This window comes from Panthera pardus, unplaced genomic scaffold, assembly GCF_024362965.1.
Source record: "Panthera pardus isolate Hobbes unplaced genomic scaffold, ASM2436296v1 HiC_scaffold_17, whole genome shotgun sequence".
Lineage (NCBI taxonomy): Eukaryota > Metazoa > Chordata > Mammalia > Carnivora > Felidae > Panthera > Panthera pardus.
The window spans coordinates 118,438,426-118,454,692 of record NW_026526732.1 but is presented as its reverse complement, the minus strand read 5'-3'; the positions used below and the strand labels follow the sequence as shown (position 1 = coordinate 118,454,692).

The following is a 16,267-nucleotide window of genomic DNA, read 5'->3' as shown; positions in this document are numbered from 1 at the left end:
ACATCTATACAGCGTTTCATACGTCCCACAGCCTTCTGTGTCGCATCTTCAAACACTCCTGGGCGGTGGATAAGACATGAGAAAGCCAAGCCTCAAAAAAGTTGTGGCAACAGCTTGTGCGTTCGTGGCGTTGGTCATTTAATTGCTGTAATGATCCACTGAGGTGTTCAAAAATAAGGGAGAACACAGAGACATTAAAGATCTGGCAGCATGTTTTTTGTAGTTTTAAAGATTTTCCCAAGTTACTAGAGAGTGAATATTTAATAGGCGAATATTTAAATAAGACACTTATGAACAGAGACTCTGTCTTAATTCTCTAGCTGCTTTTTATGTATTTATCATTCATTTGCCCGGCAGTGATTTATTGCACATCTACAATAATCAGGCCCTGTATATGAGAATATAGATGAGTAAGAAATCTCTGTCTGCAAGGAATTCCCACCATAACAAATCTTATCTTTTGAAACTGTCCATTTTTACCACGATGAAACGTCAAGTCTCAGAGTCAACCGGTCCACCACCTCCCCACATCATTATACTCGTCAGACTCACAAATGTGAGAATCAAATACTAAAGTCTTAAAAATTTGGCAAAGGGGGAGGGCAGTTTGCATAACTCTTCAGCAAAATTTGACTTACAAGCTAATATTAATATTTCAAATTTGTATAAACAAAGATACGATGTGCATTTTATCCGAATGTCTTTCCTGTCAAAAACTCACATGAGTAAATATAAATGGTAAACATTTATTTTTTTCCTTTTCAAAAATTGTTAAAAAGCCTCTCCTCCTACGTTAAAGAAGGATTTGCCAAGTTTCTGCCTGGAGCCATTTGTTATGGCTATGTAATAAATCCTGGAAAGTTTGACTTTTTAATGGAAACACTGACAGACCTTTGACCATGCTATTATAGGGAGGGTGTGATCCTACATGTGTCATTTTAAAATCTGAGCAAATCAGAGTGTACTTGCAGAACGAATACGCCTTCCTTAGATTGCACTCCGAAACAAAAAGCTGGGGCGACCGGAAAAGTAAAATAAACTAAAAACAAAAGTGAAAACTGCTCACACAATAGACTCTGAGGTCAGCTCACCACACCCAAACTAAAGTCACTGGGCTCTGTGCATAGCAGAGACTCTGAAAGATCCTGAATCATCTTTTTTGACTTTCCACCAAACTGTAGCAGGACTGGTTTGGGGCAATGCAGATGACATCACCAATAGTCAAGAGGGAAATTAAGCCCTCTGTATTACACATCTGCCGGCAGTTTGTAACTTAACAGTACACACATTAGGCAATTTTAAATAAGATTCTGTCTCCAATTAGAAATAAAAACAAATGCCCCAGTACGGGTCCGCCCTCCAAACTGTAGCCACTATCCAGTGTGGCTATTCAGGACTTGAATAGTTCAGATCGAGATATGTTGTAAGTATGAAATATACCTTGGGTTTAAAAGCCTTAGTATGTACGTGCACATACACACGCATATACATGCATGCACACGCATATATACACCTCAATACTTACGTGTTGATTAAATGTTGGAATGAAAATATTCTGTATATATTAGATTAAATAAAATACAGCGTTATAATTAATTTTACATGTTTCTTTTTTTCTTTGTAATGTAGTTACCATAAAATTTGAAATTATGCATGTGGATGGAGTGCATATTGTATTTCCAAATGGACAGCACGAGTAAGAGATAATAGGACTACAGAGGTACAGGAATTAGTTCTAAGAACCCACAATTGGAGACATTAGGATTCCGGCATGACTCTCGGTAGTAGTGTAGTCAATAATTATTTTCTACCTTCCAGAGGTGTCCCCCTTGCACTATATTATATAACACACGGATCTTATCCCTGGTTAAAATGACCCCTGAGAGCAAGCCGTGATCTCACTGGTAGACCGACCTAGTATGGGCCTGCAAGACCAAAATTTGTTAGGCTCACCTGTGACTAGGTCTTTGGTCTTTTCTGGGAGGATCTCAGTTACTTTGCCACCGTGGGAGAAGCTTATGCTCTGTTTTAGAAAATACAAGGATTCTAGAGTTCTAGCTGGTTTTGCTGTGGAGGCTAGATGGTTTCGCTAAACGGGGTTGATACCTTCCAGTGACAGATGGGTATTGATAATGACAATTACATAATTGTTGCTTAACTTGAAAAAAAAAAATCAAGGCCACCAAAAGGAAATCTATTTCATAAAAAAAAAAAAAAAAACACTTTCTAATACATTCAGCACAATAGAGTGTGTCAAAAGGAAATGAGATGATTTTTAGCCACTATTATTTATTTTGCAAGCAAGACCTAGATAAATTTTCATCACTGTAACTCTGACCAAGATTGAATGTAACGCAGTGACCTACGAAAAATCAGAATTTATGGTCTTTAATCATCGAAAGAACACAGCTCTTGTAATACGAAAAGAAAACGAACATTTTAAGACTTGCAATGAGTTGAACTTTGTTTGCTGTTGGCTGGGAGCACTTGGAAATCTATTAAAAGCATTTCATTAACCACTTGGCATCTTGTTTCCTCAAAAGAAATACATTTTCCAAATTAAAATCAAAGCCCCAAACCGCCACTGTTTGAATTTAAGGTAGTGCCAGTTGATGGGTTGTACATGTTAAGCTTAGTTAGAATGCCTTCAAAATAAGATCATGGGCAACAGGCTAAAAAAAATAAACATCAAATTGTTATGGAAGCTCTCTGTTATTCCAACGTCACGACATCAAAATACACTAGCTATTAAGTTCTCTCGCTCTATTTTTGAGTCAACACGGGCAACGGGAAACGGACCCAAATGGGGGTCCGAGTTTAAGAAAATTCTTTCATGAGGGTCTTACCAAGTTCACCCCCTTGCAGAAAGGCAGGGTTAGAGAAGACTGCTTTGGCAAACTTTGCTTTTTGACACAAATAACCAGAGTTCGCGGAGGAAACTGGCCTGCCAGAGCGGGGGGATTTCGCCGAGGGCTGTCTGCTGTCTGCAGAACCCTTTTCTGCCAGGCCCTCTGCAAGCATGACTGTTGGCAGATTTCGGGGCGCTCTCAAGACTGGAGCCTGAAGACGCAGATTTGCTTGGTGTCTGTGGCACAGACATAGAAGGAAAACCACTGCCACAGACGCTTCCTGACAGGGCAGAATAATAGCACTCAACCTTCAACTGTAAATTACAAACAATCCCTTTTTAAGTAGGAAACGAATGCACAGAATGGAAGGCCCTGTCAGCCAGAGTGCGAGTAAATCAAGTACAAGAAGACAAATTGTTCCCTCATCCCAGTACAGCCAGATTTTTATTCTGCTAACTGTACTGTCATCAGAGAGCCTTTCTTCTCTGTCAGAGAGAAAGAGAAATTAATACATTGCAGTTCTAATAAACATGCCAGGCATCTGATGCTTCTCTCCTGAACGCCAAGCAGGTGACCTGATCTGTTTCGCGGCCCTTCCCCCCAGCCCCTGGCTTAAAAGTTGTAGCCTCAATACCAATAGTAAGAACACGTGATCCCATCACTCCCAGAGCTAGCGTTTTCTGCAGTCAATTTCATAATTACGGCGCTCCGCCTCCCGGCTCAGCACTTCCTTCCCCCTCACTGTCCTCTCTCCCCCACCCCCAGCCATGAATCATCATGCATTTAAAGAGACTTAGGTGACCCCGTGTGAACTTTCCTGGCATCCTGTACATTCTTATGCCAAAAAAGGGGAGTCGCTCTATGACAGAATCCCAGCCAGATCCCGATGCAGATGTCAGAAGCAAGGAGCTTGGGTGCTTATCTGGGAAGATCAGCGAGGAGTTAAATTTCCTAGATCATGGTGGTGATTCAGAATTGCCTATCTCAGTTCATGATCAGGTTTTTAAGAACCCGGTTCAGCCCTTTCTGCAGAAAGGAATATATCAGAGAAAAAAATGTTGGCAGATCTCCTTATGCAATCAGGGCAGAGGAATTTATACCACATTCAGCCCTTTGATTTCTCCAGATCTGGCTGAGGGTGGGGTTTCCATATTTGTGTTTTGGCAAATGTGTCCAATAATTGACTCCTCCCTCTATATTCTCCTAGTGTTCTTCCAGGTTATTGGGTGTTTATTTGTGCATTTATTAAAACCAGAAGCATTTTACCCCTTCATTTTTTTAATACTGTTTCTGAGTAATGCAGATTAAGTAGACACTCTCAGCCTTGCCTTTAAAGGCTTTTCACCCTGCTTATGGAGGTAAAGAGAGGAACACTGAAATCACATTGTGCTTTTGCATGTGCTTTATGTCTGCATGGGAGGCCCTCTCTCCTCCCTGCACCCCTTCTTCGCATGGTGATTTATCCACATACTCTGAGATCCTGCCCAAGCATCAACACTTCTGTGAAGTCTTTCCTGATTATCACAAGAGTCTGTGTTCTGCCCAATGTGTGAGTCAGAGAAGTGCTATTTTCTTATTCTTTTTATTTATACAATATTTTTTTAAAACTCTGACAGAGAAAAAAAAAACAAAAAAAAAAAAAACCCACCAGGGCCATATGCACAGATGGAAAGAGTATCCTAAGTGAGAGCGTCTCTTATCCGAACACTTCCTGTTACTCCCAAACCCATCTGACCTCTGCTTATAATTTTCAGCATGCAACTGTTTTCTTTTTGTTCATTCCTCCACTAATGTGACATCTCCCCGCGGGTCAGTTCTTTATGTGAGCTCCCATTGCCCTCTGTTGCAGGTTGGATTATATCCCCCCAAAAAGATGTACTGAAGTCCTCACCCCAGTATCTGTGAATGTGGCTTTATTTGCAAATGGGGTCGCGGATGTAATTAGTTTAAATGAGGTCTTGCTGGGTTAGGGTGATCCCTAAATCCAGTAGGACTGCTGTCCTTATAAGAATAGGAGAAACACGGACACACAGAGTAGACACAGAGAAGAAGGCCAAGCAAAGACAGAGGTGGAGACTGGTGTTAGCCTGCCATAAGCCAAGGAAAGGCAAGAATTGCCAGCAAGCACCAGAAGCTAGAAGAGACAAGGAAGGACCCTTCCCTGGAGCCCCAGGGGGAGCATCACCTTGCAGACACCTGCAGACACCTTGACTTTGGACATCGAGCTTCCAGAACTATGAGAGAATCAATTTCTCTTGTTTCATGCCACCCAATGTGTAGTCATTTGTTACAGCACCCACAGGAAACTAAGACATCCCCTTTCCGAGATCTGTGATTCCAGGTTTGTTGTGTTCTTTTTCTTCTCTTTATTTACCTCTGTGGTCGTATCTCTTTCTTGTGTAGATACAGGTAATCAGTTCTGGATGTATGGTTGTCTTTTCCTCATGACTGTGCCAATAAACAGAGGGTCCAATGGGATAGGAGAGTTGCCAGGAGAGTTCCAGAACGACCTGCCCATCATCGCAGAGAAGGCTGGCTCTTGGCCCCAGGCACAGAGGTCCCCGGAGGTCTGAGGCAGCACAGTGTGCTCCCCAGTGGGCCTCTGCTCAAAAGTCTTCCACGGGCTTCCTTAGCTCGCTCTGCCAGGTTCCAGAATGTACCAACAGCTTCCTGCTACAGAAGGGTTATTTCAGTCTGTTAAGCGTCCGACTCTCGATTGTGGCTCAGATCATGATCTCACCATTCCTGGGAAGGAGCCCCACATCAGGCTCTGTGCTGACAGTGCGGAACTTGCTTCAGATTCTCTCTCCCTCCCTCTCTCTCTGCCCCTCCTGCTCTCTCTGTCTCTCTGTCTCTCTCTCTCTCTCAAAAAAAAAAAAAAAAAAAAAAAAAAAGTGTATTCCTGTGTGTGGAGTAGGGTGAGGAGAAGTTTAAAAAACCAAATTAATTGTTAATTCACATTCATTAAATAATTAATTAATTGGCTTTAAGTAAATACGACCAAAACACTGTTACTTGCTTTTATTTTTTTGACTGCTTTTTTTTTTGACTGTTCATTGCAGTGTTATAAAAGCGCTTATGAAAACCTCAGTCTTTCTGATTCTCATCTTTTCAAAGAAAGACTGGAAGCTCATTTATTTCAAGCAGTTTTCCCCAGCAGATAGGAGGCCCGAAGCATAAGCCCAGAATCCGGAGTTATCTGTTCTCAGAGTCGCCACGAGGTGTGGGCTACAGTTCTTGCATCCAAACCTCAGTAAATGGTCAACTCCATCCTTCCACCTGTTGGGGTCAAAAAGCACCTTGAGTCCCGTCTTTCTTTCATACCCCGCATCTAATCTGCCCCCAAATCCAATTGGCTCTACCTTCAAAATATACCCAGAATCTAATCATTTCTCACCACTCGGACTGCTACCCTTCAAGCGAAAACACCACCAAACTTCATTAGAATTATTGCACCAAGTTGTCTGTCTGCTTCTGCCATTACCAGCCTGCACCATAGCTGATTGCGTCACGTGATGCCACGATGCGGCCCAGAAGCGTCCAATGGCTCTACTCTACTCCCCTTGCAGCCAAAGTCCTCCTATGGCCCACGATGCCCCACACAATCAGGACACCCTCAGTCTTTCAGATCCTGTATCCTGTCACTCTCTCCTTGCTCCCAGGGCTCCACCCTCATTGTCGTCTTCACTGGTCCTCAAGTAAGCCAGGCACTCTCCTGCCTCGGGGCCTTTCTGCTTGCTGGTCCCTCTGCTTGAGATGCTTTTCCTTGAATCTCCACATGGCTTACTTCTTCACCTTCTTCAGTGCTTTTCTCTTAAAGAAAAACACAAGCGTCCAGAGAAGCCTAATGTGACCCACCCGACTTAAAATTATACCCTCTGACTTTCCTGATCCATTTTGCCTCCTCTATTATCCCATAAAAGCATTACCTTAAAACGGTCTGTGTCATTTCCTTTTTTTTAAATTTTTTATTTTTGTTCACTCTCAGGAGATCAGGGATTTTTGTCTGTCTTATTCACTGATAAAACCCACATGCCCAGAACAGTGCCTGGCACACGATAGATGTTCATCAAAGATGTATCAGCTGTTAAATGAATTAATGAAGCAATATTTTTCAAGACCTACTACGTACAAAGCCGTATAAGGCCCAACAAAAACAATTATGTCATTAGAAGCTAACCCAAAACAAATGCCAAGCTACGGTACATATTCTATTTACTTGATCTTTGACTTAATTATATCTGATATAGCCCATAAAGCTGAGTCAGAATGAGCTGAATTTCAAAATCAGGCTTGGATTCATGAAGAAATTCAAAAAATAAAAAAATTCAAAAACAGAACTGAAGAGAACGTATGAAACTGACAGCAAGTTTTGGGAAACTATTTTGAGAAAAATAGTAGCATAGCTACGGTTTCTAATCATAATAAAAATGACCATTTATCAAGTTCTTATTCTATGCTGGGCAACATGGTAAGAGCTTTGTAAATGTCATCTCATCTAATCCCATCAGGTAAAGATCATGATTCCCATTTTGGTTTTTTTGGTTTTTGTTTTTAAATTTTTTTTTAAACGTTTATTTTTGAGAGTGAGAGAGACAGAGCATGAGCGGGCGAGGGGCAGAGAGAGAGAGAGACCCAGAATCCGAAGCAGGCTCCAGACTCTGAGCTATCAGCACAGAGCCCGACGTGGGGCTTGAACTCACAAGCCGTGAGATCATGACCTGAACCGAAGTCGGACGCTCAACCGACTGAGCCACCCAGGCGCCCCATGATTCCCATTTTGTAGGTGATTAAACTGAGGCTTGAAGTTTAAGGGACCTGCCCAAGGTCCAAGGTCACCGAGCACCAGTTTCAAGGTGAAGTTGCCCACCTATGCAGCCTGAGAAATTTTAACAAATCATTACCTGAGTGAAATAGAACAGTTAGAGTCATAATACCTCATTGCAATATTTTGACTAAGACCACACTTTTAATACCAATCTCTATTTACTTATTTTTGTAGTTTATTTATTTTGAGAGAGAGAGACAGAGAGCGAGAGAGAAAGGCAGAGAGAGAGGGAGAAAGAATCCCAAGCAGACTCCACACTGTCAGTGCAGAGCCCAATGTGGGGCTTGAACCCACGGAACTGTGAGGTCATGACCTGAGCCAAAACCAAGAGCCGGAGGCTTAACCGACTGAGCCACCCAGGCGCTCCCCAATCTCTATTTATTAGATTTTATTTTTGAGCGAATAATATGTATACCTCAGAAATTAAAGCTAGTGATTTTTATTGAGAATTGAGTGTTCCTACATTAACCAAATGGCTTCGGATCAAAGCTAGCTAGTTTCCCAACTAACAAAACGATACTCCAGCTTACGATGTTTACCTATGCTACCACATGGCCGCAAATGGATCTCACTGAAGTCCATGGTCACATTCCTGGGTCCTATTAGAAATGTTGGTTCCCATCCGGCACATCCTGTCATGATCAGGATTAATAGATTGTAAAGGACCACCATGACTTCCCAAGCTTAATGTAAGGACTTAGCTTCCTTTCAGTTAGCCCATGTTTGACTTTACGTGTTCTACCTCAGAGCTTTCTAGCTCATGCCCAGAACTCAAGGGTCGGATCTGAAAGTGACCTGGCCATAAAAAAAAAAATAAAATAAAATAAAGGATGTGAAACACTATGAACTCTTCCCAGACTCATTCCACTTTCTATATGAAGGAAAAGAAATGCTCTAGACCCTGAAATAGTCCCAGAGTTCAACACTCTGGGGGAATTTGAAAGAAGGGAAGGAAAAAAAAAAAAAAAAGCCTTGCCTTTCCAAACATGTGAAGAGAGAACTCTGCTCTCTGAGCATGGAAGGAAGGAAGACCCTATTTGTGGCTGCAGTAGAGGAAAAGAAAAAAAGCCCCGCAAGGAAACTACCAACAGATGGTAAATACATTTTTAATTCTTCTGTCATACTGTGTGGACTTGTGCACATTTGTCCTGCTGTGTGAGGCTCCCGAAATAGCTAGGCATGGAATTGCAGAACAGTTCTGCTGTAATTTGAGATTTAGGAAACCATGCTGGCTGACAAAACAGGAAGGGCTCTGAGTAGGGATTGAGTGGATTTGCTCCCCGTTTGCAGCTCCGCACGGGGCATCCGCTGTGGTTCAGGGTGCGGGAAAATCCTCTCGCGTGTCAGGTCTCAGGGCTAATGCTTTGAAACTTACCATTTCAGATTGTCCTCTGAGCTCTAGTTACAACGCTTAGAGTTGACGTTAGCCCTATGCTAACGCTCAAAGGTTAAAAGGAGTGAGATCCATTTATTTAGGGATCCCAAGTCCTCCAAGGAGCCCCAAAAACGTATATGGCAGCCCAGAGTTCCACACCTAGCCTTTCTCAAACTCTTCACGTTGATATTATAATGTGCCCATAGAACATCAGGGGAATTCCAATGCCTGAAGAAGGACCCGTTAGGATAACGGATTGCTCTAAGAGGAACGGAAGGAGATCAGATGCTGAACATATTCAGTTGACTCTGCATCTGAGAAGTGACCCGAGAGTGGGTACCAGGACTGAGTTAGGTTTCCAATCCCAGCACCGTCTCTCAGTGCATCCGCAAGACAGAAAAAGTGTTGATGAGCCCAACTGGATGTAGAATAATGTGGAAAGAGTGTTCTATTACTTAATCATCGTCTAGAAATATAACTTATACAATACCATATTATTAGAGCTGGAAGGATACTTACAGAATCTAGTTCAATTTTTTCATTTTATAGACAGGAATCTGGGCCAAAGAATTGCAGGAAATTGGCAAAGATTACACAACTAGTTGGTGGCAAATGCAGTACTGGAACCTGAGACATTTATTTCTCAGTTCAATGCTCGTTCTACTTGAGCAGCCACAGAAGGTGGACGTTTCTGTGACAAGCAAAATCCAATTCTAGCAAACCTTTCTCATGGTAATCCTCACTCTTGGGTTCTTATAAAGCAAGACGATGGAATCCCTGGTCTATTTATGTTTGGGAAACTAGTTGATATTCTTTCTGGGTAAGGTTTCAAGCTGAAATATATTTGTTAATTTCTGTCCTTAAACCCCCGTGGATTGTGTTGAGATTATATAGCCATCACATGATTTGGCACAGCTGGGATCCTCTTTTTATGAAATAGCAGAGGAGATTGGTTGATAGGGATTAAAAAGCATTGGCAAAAGAGAACAATAACTTTCTACCCAGTGCCTTCCTGGTCTAAGAATTTCTCTCGTAGCCTCAACCGGGGAAAGGAATGGGAAGTAGGGGTGGGGGCAAGAGTAGGAAAGGGGTTTTTTATCTCCTTCGTGAAGGCAAGCATAAAAAAGCATGTTAGCACTGTTCAATTTGATGAAATCTTGATTTCAAATAGTTTAAGTTTCTACAAGATTAACCGTATTCTTATTAAAAATGACTTCTACGCTCATAGGTATTTTTACCAATGGGTACCTACGTAGTTCACTAATAAAAACATAGTTCTCAATCAACTATTGAAGAAATGTTATCCTCTCCTGTTCTTTTAGAAAGTTAGTCAGTAAGCTCGTCATTATCGGGGTTGGCAATGAGGTCTCCTAAATTTTGCAATTCTACTCAGCATTCTTGATATGTCATTTTTTGCACCTGATTTCAGCAATGTTTTGTTCGACTTTTGTGATGGAAAAATGTTTTACCTGTTGTGTTCAAACATGGCATTCTTTGTTTTGAGAATCAGTTTGACCATTTTGAACTTTCTTGCTACATTTGCTGGCTATGTCCATGGTCTACTGACATATTTGTGGGTGGGGGAGGGCAGAATTATCTTCAGTGAATTATTTTGAGGAGAGCAGTAATGAAAGCACACGCTAGGTGGTTTCATTCCTGTGATCCAAATTTGATTATCTAGCTAATATCACTAGGGACATTTGAAGCTGTAATAATTACATCTCAAGGCCTGAAGAAAAAAAAAGAAGAAGAAAAATTACATTGACTACGCATTCACACACAGCCTTTCAGAGAGCTACTATCAGAGAGCCTGTTTGGCTATCTTGAAAACATAGATTCATATCAAGATCCCACTCTAAGAGTTCAAGCTCAGCTGACACTTTGCTCTGGAAGAAAGAAAGAAAGAAAGAAAGAAAGAAAGAAAGAAAGAAAGAAAGAAAGAAAAGAAGAAAGGAAAGGAAAAGAAAAGAAAGGAAAGAAGGAAGAAAAGAAAGAAAAGAAGGAAAGAAGGAAGGAAGGAAGGAAAGAAGGAAGGAAGGAAGGAAAGAAGGAAGGAAGGAAGGAAGGAAGGAGGGAAGGAAGGAAGGAAGGAGGGAAGGAAGGAAGAGAGAAAGAAAGGAAAAAAGAAAGGAAGAAAGTGGGGTCCTGGAAGCTAGATTTAAGCAATTGCTTTTGTAGAAGGGTTTAGCATTGCTTATTTGGAAGAGTAAAAAAATATAAACTGTTGATTTCACCTTTCCTTTTGGAGGACAGTTTTAGGATTTTTTTTTCCCCTAGAAAGTTTTGAGGCTATGATTCATGCTAAAAGTGCCGTGTTCCATTATGTACCAACACAGCTTTGAAGTTGTCCCCGCTTTTAGGTCAAGGGCTCTCCCTGTGGCCACATGCCAGTTTGATCCTTGGACTCTCATGATCCTCGGAAATAAATCAACTGTTCAGTAAAATCCTGTGACAGCTCTATTTTACATAAAAGTGTGGAGCCTGGGGATGTGATGCAGTTTTGCATTTTAGGTGGACAAGAAGGGAGAGAACACGTTCATTATCACCGAGAGACGATTCCGAGTGGAGTCATTATTACAGAGATCGGTGTAGCTCTACAGGTATCACACTCACCCTCCGTATAATCTTTCTAACCTGTAATCTTTCTATAATCTTTGTTTGTGGAAACAACAAAAACACAAACAGCCCTAAAGTGTTCTAATCCATGTGTGGCATTGGTCAGTACGTTCCACAAGTTGAAACAGTGTTGAAAGATCAGATCCTTTAGGTCAGTATCTCTTCCTTGTGATGAGAAAGGAAGAAAATGAACAAAGTTACGCTTACACATAACTGCATGGATGAATTTCACAATGATGGGGGGAAAAAAGAGGCTAGACACAAAATAACGTATACTGGATTGTTCCATTCACACGATGGTCAAAAACACACAGAACTGAGGGGCACCTGGGTGGCTCAGTCATTAAGCGTCTGACTTTGGCTCAGGTCATGATCTCACACTCCATGAGTTCGAGCCCCACACTAGGCTCTGTGCTGACAGCTCAGCCTGGAGCCTGCTTCAGATTCTGTGTCCCCCTCTCCCTCTGTCCCTCCCCCATTTGCACTCTGTCTCTCTCTCAAAAATAAAATAAAAACGTTAAAAAGATAAAAAGAACACACACAAATCTTATCTATCACGTTAGAAAAAGAACACCCTCATTGGGAAGCACAAGTTTAAGAGCTATTAGAATAGCATTTTGCCTAATTAAGCCATTTTGCTAATTAAACACGTATAGATATTTATTATAGAGAAAAAGAGAAAATTCAGATAAGCTAAGGGAAAAAATTACATAAAACTTGAGTGCAGGGCAGGAGGAACTCTCACACACTGCTACCGGGAAGGTTGACTGCTGCTGCTGTTCTTGGATAACTGTTCGGCATTATCTATGAAAGTTAGCGATATGCGTATCTGGTGACCCAGATTCCCACCCATGGATGTATACCCATGTATTACCTATGTAATACGGGCACGTGGATACCTGAAGAATAGCAACTCCCTATTCCTAATAGCCCCAAACAGAAAACAAGCCAGACTGCCCGTCAACAGTAGAGTGAACAAATACAGTGCATACATCTAACCTTGGAATACCAAATAGCATTGAAGATGGGTTCACCACAGTACTGTCAGCAGCATGGATAAAATTGAGAAACTTAAGGTTAAGAGATAGAAGCCAGAGGCAAAAAAAAAAAATAATTAAAAAAAATTAAAAAAATATATATATAGTCAGTACATTCCACAAGTTGAAACAGTGTTGATATATATATATATATATTGATGTATATATATATATACTGATATATATATATATATATATATATATACATCAATATATATATATATCAATATATATATATATCTATATATATATATCAATATATATATCAATATATATATATATGTTCTCCCATGTATCTAAAGCTCAAAAAAACATTAAAAGATACAGTTAATTTTATAGTATTTATAGTATTGAGTGATATATACTTAGGTGGTGAAACTAAAAAAAAGACACACAAAAAAAGAGATTATCATAAACCTAAGGGCAACAGTGGCCTCTTGGGAAGAGGGCGGGTTGAGATTGGGAAGCGATGGAGAGAGGGCTTCTGGGCTATGTTCTATTTCTTAGCCTGAGTAGCAGTCACGTGAGCGTTCACTTTACAAGAATTTACTAAATTAAACTTTTTTTAAAATTTTTTTAATGTTTATTCATTTTTGAGAGACAGAGAGGGGAAGGGGCAGAGAGAGAGGGAGACGCAGAATCCCAAGCAGGCTCCAGGCTCTGAGCTGCCAGCCCAGAGCCCAATGCGGGGCTCGAACTCACGAACTGTGAGATCATGACCTGAGCCGAAGTCGGGCGCTCAACCGACTGAGCCACCCAGGCGCCGCTAAATTAAACTTTTATATATCATGCACTTTCCCAAATGTGTGTTATATTTCACAGTAAAAAAAAGATATAAAAGTCACATGAAACCCAATTACTCTGAGATAGTTAATAATTTAACATTTTAATGTGTATAATGCCAAACCTTCTTTAATCCAATATATGCGTTTTTTCCATATGTCTTTGTAGACCTTATTTTTGTTTTTAATGATATGACCTCCCAGAAGAATTCCTTTTCAGGGTTGTTTTTGTTTTTGTTTTTGTTTTTTGTTTTTTTATTTTGTTTCGTTTTGTTTTTGGCCATTTCCACTTAATTTTAACTAAGAGTAAATATCATACAAGCTTTATGCCCCTTTGGAAGCCTAAAGCCACGGAGTGGCTTTCAGGAAATTAGGTTGCTTTAGCCTAAGCTACATTGATTCATAAACCAATCTGCAGGATTTTGCTGTAGCTCATGGGAGACTTTTCCTTCTCTGTTAATAATGCTGCTGCTTCAAAAGAGAAAAGCCTCTTTCCACCTCTTCAGAGTGCTATCTTTTCAAAAGGAAAGGCCAGGCAGTGGAGGGGGGTGGGGGTTAAAGGCCAGCAGGGGAGTGGTCTGGAGGCTTGAGGCAGAGGAGGGGTCATCCTACAACTTACCACAAAACATGTCATGCCGAGCCCATGCTGAGCCTGGCCTAGGCAACATTAGGAAGCAGATTTTCAAAATGATCTAGGGTGTGTTTTGTTTTAAGCCCAAAGTAGTTCTGTTGCTTTTCCTCGCCCTCTGGGGGCAGTTCAAGGGCTCTACCCTGCGCCTGGAACATGTTTCCCTCCCCCTTCCCCCCGTCTCCAGTCCCCTCCACCATTCTTCACCCTTTTCATGATTTTACCTGTTACGTGGCTAAAGAACCATTCTGTGACCATCCGAACCTGGGTAGTGGCCCCACGAGAGCTCATGGCACTCTGGACTCACCACGTCCCAGCATTTGTCGCCCTATGTTGAAATTTCCTCTTTCCTTGTCCACAAATCCTCTGCTTATCTGTAAGCTTCATGAGCACAAGGACAGTGTCTCTTTCACCGTCGTGACTCTGGCCCTGGTGCCTATTGGCGCTCAGTAAGTGTAGTCATTGAATACATGGGAAACAGTGTGTAAGGAGATGGGCCACGGGGAGTGCAGCGGTGATATAAAGGAGGCATGCTCTCTTTACCTGTTGAGCACAAGTGGCTTCAGTAATCCAGCCGCACTAACATGGGTCGGTACAAAGTTCTAAAATCTGTAACTGCTCCGTTTCAAATACTGACCGAAGAGCAGTATGCACGTGTATAGGTTTCGATACTTGGTTAAGCACGTTCACTTACTATCTTGTACAATTCCTTAAAAAAAATTTTTTTTTTAATGTTTATTTTTGGGAGAGAGAGAAAGAGAGCAAGGAAGGAGCAGAGAGTGAGGGAGACACAGAATCTGAAGCAGGCTTCAGGATTTGAGCTGTCAGCACAGAGCCTGCCTTGGGGCTCAAACCCACGAACCAGGAGATTATGACCTGATCCGAAGCGGGATGCTTAACCCACTGAGCCACCCAGGCGCCCCTATCTTGTACGATTCTAACAACAAATCCTCCAAAGTGAGCTGGGAAGCTATTACTCTCACCATTTGGTAGGTTGAAACACTGAGAGAGCTTAAATAACCAGCCCTATATTATATGATTAGTTTCCAGTATAAGCCAGGAAATAGTGACCCCTTATTGCTGGAAGTGGAAACTATCCAGTGGAGACTATATACAGATCTATTTTTAGGGAATAAGGATATAAAATAAATATGTGAGGCCATTCTGATTTGTTAAAACCTTTTAGTAGATATTTCCCTTTTTTCAAAGCATTAGGTGTTTTTTGGTTTTTGGGTTGTTTTGGCTTATTTTTTATCACGAAACGAGTACATATTTGGTGTAGAAAATCAAAAGAGCACAAATAAAATTGAAATCACTTATGATCACGTTAAACACAGCTATAACTATTGTTATACCATTTTAATAACTGACTACGTATTAAGTCTTAAGCTCTTGTAGAGTGAAAACTCCCCTCCCACACCCTAGTCTTTTTTTTTTTTTCCTTTTTCCCACACTGTATTCTTTAGCTCCAAAATTTTCTTAGTTATTCTTGGCCATTTGCTTTGTTACTGAAATTTTGGAATTAGGTTGTATTAAAAATCAATTGAGATTTCTGTTGGATTCGCATTATTTTTATGGATTAATTGGAGTAGAATTAAATTTTTTTACTCCATCGCTTTCTTTCTTTCATACACAAGGTACAGTTCTCCTTAATTTGGGTCTGTTTTAATGTCTTCTTAAAAATATGGCACGCTTCAGGAATTTGCATGTGATCTTTGCGCAGGGTTCGTGATAACCTCTCTATCATTCCAATTTTAGTATATGTGCTGTTGAAGTGAGCACTCAGAAGACACTTCTTCACTGCCTGAGGATATCAGGGGGGAAAGGGAAGAGGTCACATGCTCTTTACTCTCTATAGGAAACGGTGACTGAAAAAGACATTAATCTAGATTGATTGTGTTTATCAAACATACAAGCGTTTAGTTGTGTGTTGACAATGGGAACAATGATTTTGGCTTTTGTGACCTTGGTCTATTTTCTGAACAAACGCTCCTTTTCCGTTGGTGGTCTTGACAGAAGAAATGCAGCAGGACAAGGGTGCCCGGGGGGCTCAGTCGGTTAAGCGTTGGACTTTGGCTCGGGCCGTGATCTCGTGGTTCATACATTCGAGCCCCACGTCTGACAGCTCAGAGCCTGGAGCCTGCTTAGGATT

At 41.2% G+C, this 16,267-nt stretch overlaps 1 non-coding gene across 1 annotated transcript; it reads right to left on the bottom strand.

Moving 5' to 3' along the window:
• Window positions 1-15,793: 15,793 nt before the first annotated feature.
• On the bottom strand, window positions 15,794-15,897 carry LOC128777880 (U6 spliceosomal RNA). Its single transcript, XR_008423193.1, has one exon. It is a non-coding gene; the product is annotated as a U6 spliceosomal RNA (small nuclear RNA).
• Between the last annotated feature and the right edge of the window lie 370 nt (window positions 15,898-16,267).